Raw genomic sequence first — 10,455 nt, 5'->3', positions numbered from 1 at the left:
AAAAGAAGGGGAAAAAAGGAAAAAAAAAGGGGGATGGAGGAGGAAGGAGGGAGGGGAGCGGTGGAAACAGAAGAAGGAAGAAAGGGGGGAGGTGGGAAAGGGGGAAAGGAGGGGAGGGGGGGGAGGGAGGAGGGGGGAAAAAAAGGAAAGGAAAAGGAGAAGGGGAAAAGGAGACAAGAGAGGGAAGGGGGGGGAGAGAAAGGAAAAGGGGGGGAAAAAGGGGGAAGAAAAAGGGGGGAAAAGGAGGGGAGGGAGACGAAAGGGGGAAAGACAGGGAAAAGGAGGAGAGGGGGGGGGGGGAAAAGACGGAAAAAGGGGGGGGGAGGAGGAGAGGTGGAAGGAAGGGGAGGGGGGCAAGGGGGGAGGGAAGGAGGGGGAGGGGGAGGGGGGAGGGAGGGGGGAAGGAGGGGGGGGGGGAGGGGGGGGGGGAGAGGGGGGGGGGGGGGGGGAGAGGGAGAGAGGAAAGGGGGGAAGACAGCAGGAAAGAAGGGGAGGAAAAAGGGGGGGGGGAGGGGGAAAGGGGGGGGGGGAAGGAAAAAGGGGGGGGGGGACAAGGGGGGAGGAAAAGAAGAGGAGGGGGAAAAAGGGGGGGGGGGGGGAGGGGGGAAGGGGAGGGGGAAAGGGGGGGGGGAAAAAGGGGGGGGGAATAAAGAGAGGAGAGGGGAGGAGGGGAGAGGGAAAAAGGGGAGAAAGGGGGGGGGGGAAATGGGGAGGGGGAAGAGGGGGGAAGGGGGGGGGGGGGGAAAAAGGGGGAAGGGAGAGAGGGGGAGGGGGGGAAAGGGGAAGAAGGGGGGGAAGAACAAAAGAGGTGGGGAAGGAAGGGGGAGGGAGGGAGGGAGGAAGAGAAAGGGAGGGAAAGGGGGGGGGAAAAGAGAAAAAGAGGGAGGAGGGGGGAGGACGAGAAAGGAAAAGGAGAACCAAAGGGGGGAGAAGAAAAGGGGGGGGGGGGGGAAGGGAGAAGAAAGAAGGGGAAGGAAGGGAAAAAGAAAAGGGAAGGGAAAAGGGGAGGGGAAGGGGGGGGAGGAAGAAAGGGAAAGGAGGGGGAGAAAAAAAGGGGGGAAGGGGAAAGGAAAGGGAAGAAGGAAACGGAGGGGGAAAGAGGGGAGAAAAAAGAAAGAGGGGGAGGGGGGGAAAAGAAAAAGGAGGGAGGAGGGGGGGGGGGGGGAAAAAAAAAGGAACAAGGGAGGGGGGGGGAAGGGGGGAAGGAAAGAGGGGAGGAAAGGGAAGAAAAGGGAAGAGGGGGGAAAGAGGAAAGGACGGCAAGAAAAGGAAGGAAAGGGGAAAGGGGGAAGGGAAGAAAAGGAGGGAAAAAGAAAAGAGAAAAGGGAGGGGGAAGGGGGGGAGGAGGAGGGAAAAAAGGGGAGGAAAGAAAGGGGAAAAAGGGGGAAAGGCGGAAAAAGAGGAGAAAGGGAAAGGGGGGGGGGGGGAGAGGAGGGGAAAAAGGGAGGGAAAAAGGGGGAGAAGGAAAAGGGGGAAGGGAAGGAAGAAGGGGAAAGGGAAGGAGGGGGGAGAAAAGATGAGGGGGTGGGGGAAAAAGGGGAGGGGAAGGGGGGAAGGGGGGGAAGAAAAAGGGGGGGGGGAGAGGGGGAGAGAAGGGGGGGGAGGCGAGGGGAAAGAGAAAAAAAAAGGGAGGAGGAAGGAGGGACGCAAGGGAGGGAAGGGAGAGGAGAAGGGGGGGGAAGGAAAGGAAAACAAAGGAAAGACAAAGGAGGGGGGGGGAAAGAAAGGAAAGGGGAGGGGGGGGGGAAAGAAAGGGGGGACAGAGGGGGAGGGGGAAGAAAAAGAAGGAGGGGGGGGGGGGAAACGGGAAAAAGCGGAAGGGAGAAGGGGGAAAAAAGAGAGGGAAAGAAGGGGGGAGGGAGGCGGAAGGGGGGAAGAAGGGGGGGAGAGGGAAGGGAAGGAGAAAAAGGAGAAAGGAAAAGAAGAAAAGGGAAGGGGAAGGAAAGGAGGGAAAAAAAAGAAAAGGAAGGGGGAGGGAAGGAAGAGGAGGGGGGGGGGAAGGGAAGAAAAAGGGGGGAAAAAGGAAACGAGAAAAGAGCGGGAAGGGGAAAGAAAGAAGGGGGGGGCGAGAAAAAGGGGAGAAGGAAAAAAAAGGAGGGGAGAGGAGGAGACGAAGGAAGAACGGGAAGGAGAAAGAGGGGGAGAGGGGGAAGAGGGGAGGGGAAAGAGGGGAAAGGGGAAGGAGAAAGAAAGGAGGGGGAGGGAGAAAAAGGAGGGGGGAGGAAAAAAGAGAGGGGGGGGGGGAGGAAAGCGGAAGGAAAAGGGGGGGGGGGAAAGAAGGGGAAAGGGGGGGAAGGAGGAAGGAGAGGGAAGGGAAAAGAAGGGGGGGGGATGAGGGGAAGAAATAAGGGGGGGGAAGGGGGGAAAAGAAGAGAGGGGAGGGGGGAGAAGAGGGGAGGGGAAAAGAGAAAGGAAAGGGGGGGAGAGAGGGGAGGGGGGAAAAAAAGAACAGGGGAGGGGAAGGGAAAGGAGAAAGAAAGCGGGGAAAAGAAGGGAGGAAGGGGAGGGGGAGAAGGGGGGGGGAGGCGAGAAAGTGGGGGAAAAGGGGAGGGAAAAGGGAAAAAGAGAAAAGGAAGGGGAGGAAGGGGGAGGACGGGGGGGGAAAGAAAGGAAAGAAAGGGAGAAGAAAGAGGAAAAAAAGGAGCGGGAAAAGGGAAGGAGGAAAAGGGGGGGAACGGGGGAAAGGAAAAGGAGGGAGAGGAGGAAAAGGGGGGGGAAAGAGAAAGAGGAGAAGAAGGAGGGGGGGGGGGGAAAAAACAAGGGGGAGGGGGGAAAAGGAGGGGGGGAGGGGGGGGGAGAAGGGGGAAAAGAAGGGAGGGGGAAAAGGACAGGGGAAGGGACGGGGGCGGAAGGGGAAAAAGGAGGGGAAGAAGGGGAGGAGAAAGAAAAGGAGGAGGAGAAAGAAAGAAAGGGGAAAAAAGGAAAGGGGGAGGGGGGGGAAAAGGGGGGGAAGAGGGAGAGAAGGGGGGGAGGAAGAGGAAAAAGGGGGAGGAAAGGGGGGGGGGGGAAGGGGGAGGAGGGGAGGAAGGGGAAAGGGGAGAGGGGAAGGGGGGGGGAGCGGAGAGGAAAAGAAAGGGAAGAAGAAGGGGGGGGGGGGGAAAGGGGGGGAAAGGGGAAGGGAGAAGGGGGAGAAAACGGGAAAGAAGACGGGGGGAGAGAAAAGAAAAGCAGAAAGGGACAAAGGGGGGGAAGGGGGGAAGAGGGGGAAGAAGAAGGGGGCAAGACAAGGGAGGGGAAAAGGGGAAGGGGAGGGGAGAGGGGGGAAAGGGGGGGGGAGAGGAAAAAAAGGGGGGGGGCGGAGAAAAGGGGAAGGGGGGAGGGGGGAGGGAGGAAAACGGGGAAGAAAAGGGGGGGGAAGGGGAAGGGAACATGGGGGGGAGAAGAGAGGGAAGGGGGAGGGAAAAAAGAGAGGGGCGAAGGGGGAACGAGGGAGGAGGGACGGAAGGGAGAGGGAAAGAGGGGGAAGGGGAAAAGGAGGGAAAGAGGGGGAGGGGGGGAGGGGAGGGAAGGGAGGGGGAGGGAGGAAAAGGCGGGGGGGAGTAAAAGGGAAAAAAAAAAGGAAGAAGGGGAAAGGGGGAAGGAAAAGGGGGGGGGAGGGGAAAAAAGGGGAGAGGGGGGAAAAGGGAGAAAGGAAGAAAGGAAGGAGAAAGGGGAGGGGAGGGAACGGGAAGAGGGGAAGAAAAAGGGGGGAAAGGAAAAGACAGGAGAGGGAAGAAAAGAAGGGGGGAAAAAGCGGAAAAGGAAAAGGAGGGGGGGAAGGGGGGAAGGGAGGGGAAGAAAAGAGGAAAAGGAAGGAAAGGAGGGGGGGGCGAGGGGGGGGAGGGGAAGAGAAGAAGGGGGAGAAGAAAGGGGGGGGAGGGGAAGAGGGGGGGGGGAAGGGAAAGGGGAGGGAAGAGAAGGGGGAGAAGGGGAGAGGAGGGGGAAAGGGGGGGGGAAAGGGAAAAAAGGGGGGGGAAAGGGGGAAAAAAAGGGGGGAGAAGAAGAGAAAGCAGAAAAAAGGGAGAGGGGAGGAAAAAGGGGGGGGGAAAAGGGGGAGAAGGGGAAAGGGGGGGAAAGGGGAGGAACGGAACGGACAGAAAGGAAGAGGGAGGAAAAAAAGGGGGGAGAGGGGGTGGAGAAAGGGAGAGAGGGAAGGAAAAAAGGAGAAGGGGGGGGGGGGGGGGGAAGAAGAGGGGGGGAAAGGGGGAAGGGAAGGGGGGAGGAGACGGAAAAAGAGAGCGACAAAAGTGCGCAGGAAAAGGAAGGGGGGGAGGGGAAGGGAGAGAAAGGGAAGGGGGAAAGGGGAGGGAAAAGGGGGGAGGAAAGGGGGGGGAGGAGGAAAGGAAAAAAAAAAAAAAAAAAAAAAAAAAAAAAAAAAAAAAAAAAAAAAAAAAAAAAAAAAAAGAAAAAAAAAAAAAAAAGGAAAAAAAAGAAAAAAAAAAAAAAAAAAAAAAAAAAAAAAAAAAAAAAAAAAAAAAAAAAAAAAAAAAGGAAAGGAAAAAAAAAAAAAAAAAAAAAAAAAAGGAAAAAAGGAGAAAAAAAAAAAAAAAAAAAAAAAAAAAAAAGGGAAAAAAGGAGACGGAGGAAGAAGGGAGGGGAGGGGGGGAGGAGGGGAGAGAGAGAAAGGGGGGAGGGGGGGGGAGGGAGGGGGGAAGGGGGGAAGGAGGAAGGAGAGGAAAAGGGAAGGGAAGGAAGGGGAGGGGAAAAGAAGGGAAAGAAAAAAGAGGGGGGAAAGGAGGGGAAGGGGAAACGAAAAGGAAGGAAGGAGGGAAGGGGGGGAGGGAGGGAAAAAAGGGGAAGGAAAAAGGGGGGAGAGGGGGGAGGGAGGGGAAAAAAAAAAGGAGAAAAAAGAGAAGAGAGGGGAAAGAAGGGGGGGAAGAAGGGAGGAAGAAGGGAGGGAGGGGAGAGGAGGAAAGGGAAAGGGAAGGGGGGGGGAGGGGGGGGGGGAAAAGGGGGGGGGGGGGGGACGGAGGAAAAACGGGGAAGGGGAAAAGGGGGGGAGGAAGAAGGGGGGGGGGAGGGGGGGAGGGGGGAAGAAAGGAGGGGGGGGAAGAAAGGGGGAGGAGGAAAAGAAGGAAAGGGGGGGAAGAGGGGGAGGGGAGGGAAAAAGGAAGGGAAGGGGGAAGGGGGGGGGAAAAAAGGGAAGAAGGGAAAGGGGGAAGAAAGGAAGGAGGGAGGGAGCGAAAAGGGAAGGGGGGAAGGGGAGAGGAGGGGGGGGGGGGAAGAAGGCGAGGGGAGGGGGAAAGAAGGGGAGGGAAAGAGGAAAGGAAAGGAGAGGAGGAGAGAAAGCGGGAGGGGGAAGGAAGGGAAAAGGGAAGGGGGGAGGGAACGAGAAAAAAGGGAAGGAAAAGAAAAGGGGAAGGGGGAAAAAGGGAGAGGGGAATAAAGGGAAAGGAAAGAAAGGGGGGAAGGGGGAAAGGAAAAGGAGAGAGGAGAAAAAAGGGGAAGAGGGGAAGGGGGAAAAAGAAGGGGGGGAGGGGAAAAAGGAGGGGGGAAACGAGGGAAAAGAGGGGGGAGAGAAGGAAGAGGGAAAAGGAACGAAGGGGGGGGAAAAAAAGAGGGAGAGGGGATGGAGGAGGGAAGGGGAGGGGGAAAAGGAAGGGAAGGAGAAGGAAGGGGGGGGAAGGGGAAAAGGTAGGGGGAAGGGAAAAAGGGGAGAAAAAGGGAGGGGGGGAGGGAGAAAAAAAAAAGAGGGGGGGAAAGAAAAAGGAAAGGAGGAAATGGGAGGAAGAAAGAAAAGGGGGGGGAGGGAGAAAGGGAGGGGGAGGGACGGAGGAAAAAGAGGAAGAAGGGAAAAAGGGAGGGGGGGGGAAAGGGGGGGGAAGGGGGGGGAAAATGGGGGAAGAAAACGGGGGAGGAAAAAGGGGGAGTGGGGAGAGGGAGGACAAGGTGGGGAGAAAAGAAGGGAAAAGGAGAGGGGGGGGAAGAAAGAAGGGAGAAAAAGAAGGGGAAAGGGGGAGGGGGAAGGGGGGGGGAAAGCGAAGGGAAGGATGAAAGAGAGGGAAAGGAAGGAAAGGGAAAGAGGGAAAGGGAAAAGAAGAAAAAAGGGGAAGGGGAAGGGGGAAGGGGGGGGAGAAAAAAGGGGAGGGGGGAAAGAAAAAGAAAAGGAAAAAAAAAAAAAAAAAAAAATAGGAAAAAAAAAAAAAAAAAAAAAAAAAAAAAAAAAAAAAAAAAAAAAAAAAAAAAAAAAAAAAAAAAAAAAAAAAAAAAAAAAAAAAAAAAAAAAAAAAAAAAAAAAAAAAAAAAAAAAAAAAAAAAAAAAAAAAAAAAAAAAAAAAAAAAAAAAAAAAAAAAAAAAAAAAAAAAAAAAAAAAAAAAAAAAAAAAAAAAAAAAAAAAAAAAAAAAAAAAAAAAAAAAAAAAAAAAAAAAAAAAAAAAAAAAAAAAAAAAAAAAAAAAAAAAAAAAAAAAAAAAAAAAAAAAAAAAAAAAAAAAAAAAAAAAAAAAAAAAAAAAAAAAAAAAAAAAAAAAAAAAAAAAAAAAAAAAAAAAAAAAAAAAAAAAAAAAAAAAAAAAAAAAAAAAAAAAAAAAAAAAAAAAAAAAAAAAAAAAAAAAAAAAAAAAAAAAAAAGAAAAGAAAAAAAGAAGAAAGAAAGAAAGAAAAAAGAAAGAAAAAAGAAAAGAAAGAAAGAAAATGTCCTGGAGCTCAGTCGGCATGGGGCATAGAAAAGAGGTCTTAACCTCAAAGCTATTCATGTAGAGATGAGAGTTAAAATATGAATTCAGTTAAGAGGTCATACATGCTGACAGTGTATCAAATACCAAGACAACATGACCCAGTTGTGGGATAATCAACATTTAAAATATTAGCAGAAAAGGAACTTCTATGAGAACTTGAGGGAAAAAACTCAGAAAATTAGAAAAAAATAATATTCATTGATAAAGAAATTAAGAAAAGAAAGTTTAAATAAAATTTGCAGTGCAGAGAATTAAATGAAACATTTGCAAACCTAAGTGTTTATTATGCAGGATATATTAAGAACTTGTACAAGTCAATGCTATGAAAACACGCAACAATTTAGAAATGAGCAGAGAATTTGAATAGGAATTTTTCTAAACAATACATATATATAAGCACAGGTAAAGATGTTTGATGAAAAACAAAGCAAAATAATCAGATACCACTTTACACCAAGTAGGATGGTTATTATCCAAAATATATATTATAACAAATGTTAACAAGATGTGGGAAAGTATGCTGTTTAGTTGAAATTGTCAGCTTGACACAATCTATAATACCTGGGAAGAGACATTCAATAAGGGATTGTCTACATCAGGTTGACCTATGGTTATGCCCATGAGGGATTACCTTGATTACTTTGTTGAGATGGGAAGACTCAGCCCCTTGTGAATGCTGTCGTTCCCTGGGCAGGGTCCTGAACTGTGTAAGAGTGGAGAAAGTAAACTGAGCAGTAAGCGTGAATGCATTAACTCTCTGTTCTTAACTGTGGATGTGACTAGCTGCTTCTAGTCCCTGCTTTGACTTCCACACATTGAAACTGGAAGCCAAATAAATTCTTTTTCCTTAAAGCTGTTTTGTTGGAGTATCTTATCATAACAATCAAAATGAAACTAAAAGAGGAAGTGAGAGACCTTATATGCCACTGATAAAGATACAAAATGGTTCAGCAATTATGAAAAAAAGTTTAATGTTTATTCAATGAATTTAACATATAATTGCAATATGACCTAGAGTTTCACTGATAGGTATTTTCCTCAAAGAATTTAAAGCATTTACTTAGAGCTAGGGCTACAATTTTTCAGTAGTAGAGTAATTACCTAGCATGCATGAAACTCAGGGATTAATATTCTACATTAAAAAAGAAAAAAAAATAAAAGAAAAACAATATTTAAACAGTTATACACCTCTGACCTTAGCAGCATTGTTCATAATAGCCCAAAATCAGAAAGAAATGCAAATATCCATCGACAAATGAATAGATAAACAAAATGTGGTAAATGCATATAATGAAATATTATTTATCCACAAGAGAATAAAATTCTGACATATGCTATAATGTGGAATAACTTTTAAAAATATGTAAACTGAAAAAGTCCATACACAAAAGAACACATATTATTCCACATATATAAAATATCCACAAGTAAAACCATTGAGGCTGCAGATCCGTGGTTAAAAGTAGATTTGAAGTTGATAGGGATGGTTTAGAACACAGAGTTGGGTAGTGACTCCTAATAGCAGTTTCTTTTGAGGGTGATGAAAATGTTCCTGAATCAGGCAGTGGTGACAGTTATATAGCTCTATAAATACACTGAGATCATTAAATTGCTATGCTTTCAATAGATAAACTTTTGTGTGAATTATATCTCAATTCCATCATTTAAAATATACTTTAATTCTCACATTCAATAAATACTGACTGAGAAACATTAGTTACTGAAATAACATAATCACCACTACATTACATTATATCAAAGGTTTAAATGAAAGATAAATGACTGGACAATATCTAGTATAACAGAAACAAAACCAAGAAGCTATCTGCAATTGTCATCCATCCCAACGGAGTTTCAATGGGTATATTAACCACACTTCAAGGTAGGCTGCATGCCCAGCAGTAGATGGCCAACACAAAACAAACTCAATGGTACGTTCGTCGACTTTTTGTCTCAAATTGCTTTGTTTGGGCATTTTTTGCCTGAATAAGTCTTTTGCTTGTATATTTTGTTTTTTTTGTATATTTATGGGTGTGTGTGTGAGAGTGTCTTTGGATTTTGGGGGGGGGGGTTGTTTTACTTATTTGCTTGTTTTTTTGTTTTGTTTTGTTTTAAATGCATTTATTTAGTTATTTATTTTACATCCTGGCTACAGTTTCCCCTCCCTCCTCTGCTCCTAGGTGGAGGGCAAACCTTGTACCTAAGTCAGTAAAGTCGCCTTAGGGTAAACACTTTTCTGACTGGAGAAATCCAATCCAAGGAGTACTTGGGAAAGAAACAATATTTTAGGGCATCTTTCTCGTCCAAGCTTTACTTTCAAAGGCTTGTAGATTTTTGTTTGGTGGTTGCAGTTGGTAATAAAAAGGGCTTGCAGGACCTTACTAAGAGGAAAAAAATTCCTTATGGGTGTGTGCTGTGGATATCACTCTGTATAAATAAAATGCTGTTTGGCCAGTGGCCAGGCAGGAAGTATAGGCGGGACAAGAGAGAAGAGAATTCTGGAAGGTGGAAGGCTGGAGGAGAGACACTGCCAGCCGCCGCCATGACAAGGAAGATGTAAGGTCAAGTGGTAAGCCACAAGCCACGTGGCAAAGTATAGATTAATAGAAATGGGTTAATTTAAGATATAAGAACAGCTAGCTAGAAGCTTGAGCCATTAGGCCAAACAGTTTAAATAATATAAGAGTCTGTGTGTTTATTTTATAAGTGGGCTGTCAGACTGCAGGGGTTTGGAGGGACCCAGAGAGAAACTCTTCAACTACAGGTGTGCTCAATTGCTTCTCTTTCTCTCTCTCTCTCTCTCTCTCTCTCTCTCTCTCTCTCTCTCTCTCTCTCTCGTTCTCTCTCTTGTTTGCTCTCTCTTTCTCATTTATTTGTTTGTTTGTTTGTTTGTTTGTTTGTTTGTTTTACATCCCAACTGCAGTTACCCCTCCCTCCTCTCCTCCCAGTCCCTGGCCTTCCCCTTACCCCCTTACTCCCTCCTCCTCCATCTCAGTCCAGAAAAGGACAGATCTCCTATGAGTATCAACAAAACATGGCATATCAAGTTGCAGTAAGACTAAGCACCTCCCCATGTATTAAAGTTGGGCAAGGCAACCCAGTATGAGGAGTAGGGTCCCAGTAGCCAGTAAAAGAGTCAGATATAGCCCCTGTTTCCATTGTTAGGAGTCCCACAAGAGGACCAAGTTATACAACTGTAACATATATGCAGAGTGCCTAGGTCAGTCTCATGCAGGCTCCCTGGTTGTCTTTTTTTAAAAAACCAAGGAGATAAAGAAAGGGTATGGAATTGGATGGAAGCAGGAGGTGAAGAGGATCTGGGAGAAGTGGGGGAAAGGGAAATGCATAACCAGAATATACTATAGGAAATTTTTTCATTAAAAATATTAAAACCACCGGGTGGTGGTGGTGCACACCTTTAATCCCAGCACTTGGGAGGCAGAGGCAGGTGGATCTCTGTGAGTTCGAAGCCAGCCTGGGCTACCAAGTGAGTTCCAGGAAAAGGCACAAAGCTACACAGAGAAACCCTGTCTCGAAAAACATATATATATATATACACACACCAAAAGGCCCTGCCAAGTTTTGCAATATGGAGATCACCAGTGACCCTAGTAAGTGCAGCCTCAGTAGTAAAGAAAATACAAAAAAACTAAAGGAAAATGAAGAATCAATGAGTGGCTAAAATTTCAAGATGGTAAATTTACTTCATTACTTTCTGAAGTTTGACTGTTTAGGGAAAAAGGTAACAAGTTAGCTTTAAAAAGATGCTGGGTCGAATAAGTTTACACACACACACACAC

The 10,455-nt window shown here is 47.3% G+C and overlaps 1 protein-coding gene across 5 annotated transcripts in view; it reads right to left on the bottom strand.

Moving 5' to 3' along the window:
- Nucleotides 1–10,455, bottom strand: part of Eda (ectodysplasin A) — a 385,778-nt gene that overhangs the window by 354,655 nt on the left and 20,668 nt on the right. The gene's annotated exons all lie outside the window — the stretch shown is intronic.

The sequence above is a fragment of the Onychomys torridus genome, chromosome X, assembly GCF_903995425.1.
Source record: "Onychomys torridus chromosome X, mOncTor1.1, whole genome shotgun sequence".
NCBI lineage: Eukaryota > Metazoa > Chordata > Mammalia > Rodentia > Cricetidae > Onychomys > Onychomys torridus.
Note: the sequence above shows the minus strand (reverse complement) of the source record. Positions and strands in the feature narration are given on the sequence as shown.